Raw genomic sequence first — 8,546 nt, 5'->3', positions numbered from 1 at the left:
GTATTTCCGCTAATTCATTATGCCAGTTGGATAAAAAACGTGACAGATCTTCCTCTAATTCATTGAGATTGAGATTTTAAAAAGAAATAATCGCTAATGCAATGAACCTGGATCAAACACACATTACCTTTAAATTTTTAATAGGACACTCTCCTCACTAATATTAAAATTGAAAATTCATATAGTAAAGGTAAAATTATGCCACTTGGATAAAAAACGTGACAAATCTTCCTCTAATTCATTGAGATTGAGATACCTTTAAATCTTCAATATGACACTCCCCTCACTAATATTAAAATTGAAAATTCATAAAGTAAAGGTAAAATTATCCTGGATAAAAAACGTGGCCGATCTTCCTCTAATTCATTGAGATTGAGATTTCGTGGCCGATCTTCCTCTAATGCATTGAGATTGAGATTTTAAAAAGAAATAATCGTTAATGCCACTAATTTTAGAGTCAAATTATGCCACTTGAACAAAGCGCGGTGAACGTGGATCGAACACGTGACCTTCAAATCTTCAGTCTGACGCTCTCCCAACTGAGTTATCCCCGCAATCATTCGAAATAAAAATTCATCAGTAAAAGTATTTTAGATAATTCATTGATATTTTAAAAAGAAATAATGACTAATTTTCTATTGAATAGTCAGGTTATGCGAAATAGGTGTGGGGTGAACAAGGAGATCGAACACGTGACCTTCAAATCTTAAATTTGACGCTCTCCAAACTGAGCTATACCTGCTAACATTAAAAATGAAAATTTTTAAGTAAAAGTATTTACGCTAATTAATTGAAATTTTAGAAAGAAATAATCACTAATTTTAAATTGTATAGTCAAATTATGCGAGATCGAACACGGGAACTTTAAATCTTCAATCTAATGCTCTCTCAACTGAGCTATCCACACTAACATTAAAAATGAAAATTCATCAATAAAGGTATTTTCTCTAATTCATTTTAAGTTTAAATAGAAATAATCACTAATTTTTAATAAGATATTCAAGTTATCCAACTTGTATAAGGTGCGGTGAACTAGAACACGTTAGGTATTTCCGATAATTCATTGAGATTTCAGAAAGGAATAATGACTAATTTTAGATTGAATAGTCAGGTTATACAACTAGAATCAGGTGCGGTGAACGTGAAGATCAAACACGTGACCTTCAAATCTTCAGTCTGATGCTCTCCCAACAGAGCTATCCCCGCTAATATTAAAAATGAAAATTCATAAGTAAAGGTACTTCCGCTAATTCATTATATTTAAAAAAAGAAATAATCACTAATTTTATATTGAATAAGCAAGTTGTGTTTTTAGATTGTATAGTCACGTAATAAACTTGTATTAGGTGCGTTGAACGTGGATAAAACACGTGTGACCATCAAATCTTCCGTCTAACAATCTCCCAACTAAGCTACTCTTGCTAACATTAAAAATAAATATTCATCAGTAAAGGTATTGGGTACGCTTCTGGAAATTCAACAAAAGGCAATACTATTAGACCGAGATGCCAGATTTAAATCTCGCTTCTGGAAAATTCAAGAAAAGGCATTGGGTACGCAGTTATAGTACGACATTCCACCCATAAACAGATGGTCAAACAGAAATGCTCAAGCAAATATTGGGAGACATGTTGAGGGCATATGTGATGGATTTAGCAGGAAGCTGGGATAAGTACCTACCCCTTATGAAATTCGCTTATAATAATAGTTGCCAAGCAACCATAAAAATTTCCACATATGAGGTTCTCTACGGACGAAGATTTTGATCCCCTATCTTTTGGGAAGAAGGGGGGAAAACGACAACTATTGGGCCAGAGCTATGCAAATTACCAACGCCGCAGTCCAGAAGATTAAAGCTAGGATACAAACCGCACAAAGCCGAGAGAAAAGCTATGCAGACCTAAGGCGCAAGGACATGGAATTGTGGGTAGGACATCATATATTCCTAAAGGTAGCACCCCATGAGAGGGGTGCTCAGGTAGGGTAAAGAGGGGAAGCTAAGTCTTAGGTTTATCCGTCCCTTTGAGATATTAGAAAGGATTGGATCTAGAATCGGGCAATGCCCAAATTTGTCTGCAGTACGTAATATCTTTCATGTATCCATACTACGGAAGTAAACCCTAGATCCTTCGCACGTACTGGCTCATGAAACTCTCTTCTTGAGAGATGACCTAACGTATAAAGAAGACCCGATTCAAATAATAGACAAGAAAGTCAAAAGATTGAGAAACAAGGAAATCGCTCTTGTTAAGGTCCTATGGAAGAATCATAGAGTAGAAGAAGCCACTTGGGAAACATAAGGCAAATAAGAACCTTGTACCCTGGCCTATTTTAGAATAAGCACTTTCGATGACCGAAAGTTTTCAAAGGAGAGGAGAATTTGCAACACTCAAGGTCTCCAATAAGAGACCGTGTATAATCCCTACTAAGTTGTATCTAGAAGCAAAGAACAAGTAGAATTGAAAAAACATTGAGAAAATGGTACTTTTTCTAATTTTTATAAACTTCCGGAATCATTAAATTTTTTATAGAATAATAATTACAAGGGGCTTAAAAAAGGAAGGCTCCGATCGGATAAGACTTTTCTGGCAGAAGATTCAAAAAGATCAAGAATGAAATTATAGAAATTCTAGATGTTTCAATGGTAGTAGAAAATTCGTCTATAAATTATGAATTAGGGTAGACTATTAGGGGCAAGAAGCAAGCTTAATCGAGTACCCAATCGAGAGATACAAGTTTTTTGTTTTGGGGTATCGTGTTCATGGGTTTACCTCAAATTCAAGAACTATAGTCCACTATTCATTTCCAAACTTGTTCCTGCACCTTCTAAATAAGTTTACCCATAAGTTTGGTGAAGAAAAGAGGTCCTCAAAGTGCTAGTAGGTTTTCACACAAATCAGTCCATGTTAGGTTACCCTCTAATGTTTTCCTAAGCTAAAACCTCAACTCCTAAAGCCTATCCCAAGACATTATGTATAAACCTAGGTTCATCAATAATCCATGTACCAAGTACCTAGAACTATGTGAATAACATGCTAAATAAGTTGCTAGGATCCATACCCATAAGTAACCATTATTTTTCATTACGATGTGTACAAAAAGTCCCATATTCCTCTTTAGGTAGGATGTCCTGCAATATGTATCATGAGCTGGATGTTATGATAGGCCTACCTTTCCCATCAGCTAAACGAGATGTCCTGCACCACGATTTACCAGTAGGATTACATGATTATGACGACACCACTCATGTGTTCATGGGGAGAAAATTGAAGGTTATTTTAGGGGAAGGTTTTCAGGATCAGTATATGATACATGACACGATGACCTCTTAATTCTAAGATCCTGAAAACATAACAAGAAGTAATATCCTAGCTTAAGGTCGCGATTAAGACCCTATTAGTAGGCTACTTACTAAGTTTTACTCACTCCATGTTTATCATTTTTTTTCAAGTAGCTAAGAGTTGGCCGTGGATAAGAGCAGACTTCGGAGTGTGGAACATGGACTAACCTCTGTTTTTAAAATAGTATTTTTTGTTCTTCTTTTGAGTCTACTTCTTATTTTGTGTTTGTAACGATTATGTATATGTAACACCCCAAACATGAAGAAAATTAGCTCCCACAAGAATAAGCCACTCATGAAAGACCAAGGATAGAAAGAAAAGAAATTAAAGTTTTAAGCAAGAACAAGGGACTTAGTCAATTGAGTACCCTAACAAGTGATTTCAAAAAGTATAAAGGCCTTTTAAAAAGGATTAGAAAGGAAAAAGTAAATGAGAAGGGAAAAAAGTCATTTTATCAATTATAAAAAATCTTTCCAGATTTGTAATTCCCTATCTAGAAGGAATCTCAAGATTCAAAACTAGGGGGAAGTGATCAAAAAACAATGAGGAATTTGTAGAAAAATTATGGATTTTTCGAGAAAAATACTAATAAAATATTTGAAAAGTGGCAAATTACCAAAATACCTGTGAAAGAATGGATAATTATAGAAATGGCACTCTAATTAGAATCAGAGCATCTACCATGACCATCCATGCAAAATCCTTCGAACTCAAATCTCAACGGTTGGATCTCCTCCAAAATTTGATATGATTTAGAACGAACATGCACAGATCATCACATCCAAAGCTAGTATTCAAAGCCAAGGTCGGTAAGGCTATGATTGGAGTTGATATCTTCGAAAAATTATCCAGAGAGTTCGATCTATAAATAACGAAAATTCTAGAGCTCTCAATGTCGGTTTAAGCTTCTCCTATAAAGAATGAAGTAGGAGCAACAATACGGAATAAGAATCGAGAAAGGTTGATCCCCCAATCGAAGGCAATAAGCGTTTAGATTATGGGTCTCCTACTCTCAGATTTCTTTCAAATTCGAGAGCAATCCTCCACCATTTCTCTTTGAACTTCTAAATAATGAAAATTCTGGAGCTCTCAATGTCAGTTTAAGCATCTCCTATAAAGTCTGGAGTAGGAGCAACAATACGGAATAAGAATCGAGAAAGGTCGATCTCCCAATCGAAGGCAATGAGCGTTTAGATTATGGGTCTCCTACTCTCAGATTTTTTCCAAATTCGAGAGAAATCCTCCATCATTTCTCTTCAAACTTATTCCTACAGTTTCTCAACAAGATTACCCACAAGTTCTATGAAGAAATAGTTTCTGCACCTCCAAGGAATGCTTCCATAGAAGACCACAAGGAAAAATAACCTCGAGAGCATGCCGAATTGAAGGAAATAGGTTTCAAAATTAAATTGGGGATAAGAGTCGAATTCCTATCTACGATCTCTTTTCCTTCAAATTAAGGATTCATCTAGCTTCAGAGGAAGAAGTTGAGTAAACTTGATGAAGGAATCGAGAGTTGAAACATCGTAGAACAAGCTACCCAAGAGATCGAAAATCTGGCGTTTCGAGTGAGTTGCATACTGGGAACGATTTCTTGAAATTAAGGTCCTTGACTCAAAGACATTCCTCCAAACCAACTCCTTTAGCTTGAAGAAAGGATATGGAAGAGGTTCAATGAAGAAATAGGGCCTTAAATCCCCTAGAATCGGCTACCCAATAAAAAATCCTTTGTTTTATCTCCAGCGATAAATCAGATTTTGGATGAACTTTGGAAGTGAATATCTTAGGCTATGATCTACGAGAAGGTATCAAATCAATCCCTAGCCCTTCCTTGTAACACCCATCTTTAAGTTTCACGAAGAAATCAAGGAGAGAAATGCTGTAAATGTGGCTGTACAGGCCGAGTTTCAGATGGCGGCGACGCGAAAAATGCGCATCTTCTTCCTGTTCAGAGGAAGAAAACGATGATATGGTCAGTTCAACTGGAAGCTCAAGAATAGAGGTCCCAAACGTCGGCGACAAGGCAAGTTGCCACCTTGGACTCTTTGTTAAGAAATACTTGTAGAAATCGCTTGGAATTTCATATGAACCCTAAAACAAGTATAAGTTAAGGATATATGAAAGAAAAACCCAAAGAACCCTGAGTTAAGACCCTGAACCGATCAAATAGCTTGAGATTTAAATAACGTTAAAATAAACCACTATATGAGCTCCGCTGCCTATCAAATTTTAATACTGAGCATATTATAGTATGTTAAGGTTAGATATGAAATTTGGTGGTCATTCGATCAGGATGAGTAGGTAAACCAAGAAACTGTGTAAAATGACCACAATGCCCCCAAGGTAATTTACCTTCAGCTCATGACCTAGATGACCTTCAAATGCCATGAAATTCATTAGTAGATCTTATTTTNAAACCTAGGTTCATCAATAATCCATGTACCAAGTACCTAGAACTATGTGAATAACATGCTAAATAAGTTGCTAGGATCCATACCCATAAGTAACCATTATTTTTCATTACGATGTGTACAAAAAGTCTCATATTCCTCTTTAGGTAGGATGTCCTGCAATATGTATCATGAGCTGGATGTTATGATAGGCCTACCTTTCCCATCAGCTAAACGAGATGTCCTGCACCACGATTTACCAGTAGGATTACATGATTATGACGACACCACTCATGTGTTCATGGGGAGAAAATTGAAGGTTATTTTAGGGGAAGGTTTTCAGGATCAGTATATGATACATGACACGATGACCTCTTAATTCTAAGATCCTGAAAACATAACAAGAAGTAATATCCTAGCTTAAGGTCGCGATTAAGACCCTATTAGTAGGCTACTTACTAAGTTTTACTCACTCCATGTTTATCATTTTTTTTTCAAGTAGCTAAGAGTTGGCCGTGGATAAGAGCAGACTTCGGAGTGTGGAACATGGACTAACCTCTGTTTTTAAAATAGTATTTTTTGTTCTTCTTTTGAGTCTACTTCTTATTTTTTGTTTGTAACGATTATGTATATGTAACACCCCAAACATGAAGAAAATTAGCTCCCACAAGAATAAGCCACTCATGAAAGACCAAGGATAGAAAGAAAAGAAATTAAAGTTTTAAGCAAGAAAAAGGGACTTAGTCAATTGAGTACCCTAACAAGTGATTTCAAAAAGTTAAAAGGCCTTTTAAAAAGGATTAGAAAGGAAAAAGTAAATGAGAAGGGGAAAAAAGTCATTTTATCAATTATAAAAAATCTTTACAGATTTGTAATTACCTTTCTAGAAGGAATCTCAAGATTCAAAACAAGGGGGAAGTGATCAAAAAACAATGAGGAATTTGGAGAAAAATTATGGATTTTTCGAGAAAAATACTAATAAAATATTTGAAAAGTGGCAAATTACCAAAATACCTGTGAAAGAATGGATAATTATAGAAATGGCACTCTAATTAGAATCAGAGCATCTACCATGACCATCCATGCAAAATCCTTCGAACTCAAATCTCAACGGTTGGATCTCCTCCAAAATTTGATATGATTTAGAACGAACATGCACAGATCATCACATCCAAAGCTAGTATTCAAAGCCAAGGTCGGTAAGGCTATGATTGGAGTTGATATCTTCGAAAAATTATCCAGAGAGTTCGATCTATAAATAACGAAAATTCTAGAGCTCTCAATGTCGGTTTAAGCTTCTCCTATAAAGAATGAAGTAGGAGCAACAATACGGAATAAGAATCGAGAAAGGTTGATCCCCCAATCGAAGGCAATAAGCGTTTAGATTATGGGTCTCCTACTCTCAGATTTCTTTCAAATTCGAGAGCAATCCTCCACCATTTCTCTTTGAACTTCTAAATAATGAAAATTCTGGAGCTCTCAATGTCAGTTTAAGCATCTCCTATAAAGTCTGGAGTAGGAGCAACAATACGGAATAAGAATCGAGAAAGGTCGATCTCCCAATCGAAGGCAATGAGCGTTTAGATTATGGGTCTCCTACTCTCAGATTTTTTCCAAATTCGAGAGAAATCCTCCATCATTTCTCTTCAAACTTATTCCTACAGTTTCTCAACAAGATTACCCACAAGTTCTATGAAGAAATAGTTTCTGCACCTCCAAGGAATGCTTCCATAGAAGACCACAAGGAAAAATAACCTCGAGAGCGTGCCGAATTGAAGGAAATAGGTTTCAAAATTAAATTGGGGATAAGAGTCGAATTCCTATCTACGATCTCTTTTCCTTCAAATTAAGGATTCATCTAGCTTTAGAGGAAGAAGTTGAGTAAACTTGATGAAGGAATCGAGAGTTGAAACATGGTAGAACAAGCTACCCAAGAGATCGAAAATCTGGCGTTTCGAGTGAGTTGCATACTGGGAACGATTTCTGGAAATTAAGGTCCTTGACTCAAAGACATTCCTCCAAACCAACTCCTTTAGCTTGAAGAAAGGATATGGAAGAGGTTCAATGAAGAAATAGGGCCTTAAATCTCCTAGAATCGGCTACCCAATAAAAAATCCTTTGTTTTATCTCCAGCGATAAATCAGATTTTGGATGAACTTTGGAAGTGAATATCTTAGGCTATGATCTACGAGAAGGTATCAAATCAATCCCTAGCCCTTCCTTGTAACACCCATCTTTAAGTTTCACGAAGAAATCAAGGAGAGAAATGCTGTAAATGTGGTTGTACAGGCCGAGTTTCAGATGGCGGCGACGCGAAAAATGCGCATCTTCTTCCTGTTCAGAGGAAGAAAACGATGATATGGTCAGTTCAACTGGAAGCTCAAGAATAGAGGTCCCAAACGTCGGCGACAAGGCAAGTTGCCACCTTGGACTCTTTGTTAAGAAATACTTGTAGAAATCGCTTGGAATTTCATATGAACCCTAAAAGAAGTATAAGTTAAGGATATATGAAAGAAAAACCCAAAGAACCCTGAGTTAAGACCCTGAACCGATCAAATAGCTTGAGATTTAAATAACGTTAAAATAAACCACTATATGAGCTCCGCTGCCTATCANGCTGCCTATCAAATTTTAATACTGAGCATATTATAGTATGTTAAGGTTAGATATGAAATTTGGTGGTCATTGGATCAGGATGAGTAGGTAAACCAAGAAACTGTGTAAAATGACCACAATGCCCCCAAGGTAATTTACCTTCAGCTCATGACCTAGATGACCTTCAAATGCCATGAAATTCATTAGTAGATCTTATTTT

General features: G+C 36.2%; 1 non-coding gene across 1 annotated transcript; it reads right to left on the bottom strand.

The window, feature by feature from the left end:
* Positions 1-481: 481 nt before the first annotated feature.
* On the bottom strand, positions 482-554 carry TRNAF-GAA. Its single transcript has one exon. It is a non-coding gene; the product is annotated as a tRNA-Phe (tRNA).
* Between the last annotated feature and the right edge of the window lie 7,992 nt (positions 555-8,546).

This window comes from Cucurbita maxima, unplaced genomic scaffold (assembly GCF_002738345.1).
Source record: "Cucurbita maxima cultivar Rimu unplaced genomic scaffold, Cmax_1.0 Cma_Scf00096, whole genome shotgun sequence".
In the NCBI taxonomy this organism is placed as follows: Eukaryota; Viridiplantae; Streptophyta; class Magnoliopsida; order Cucurbitales; family Cucurbitaceae; genus Cucurbita; species Cucurbita maxima.
This window is presented reverse-complemented; position numbering and strand designations above follow the sequence as displayed.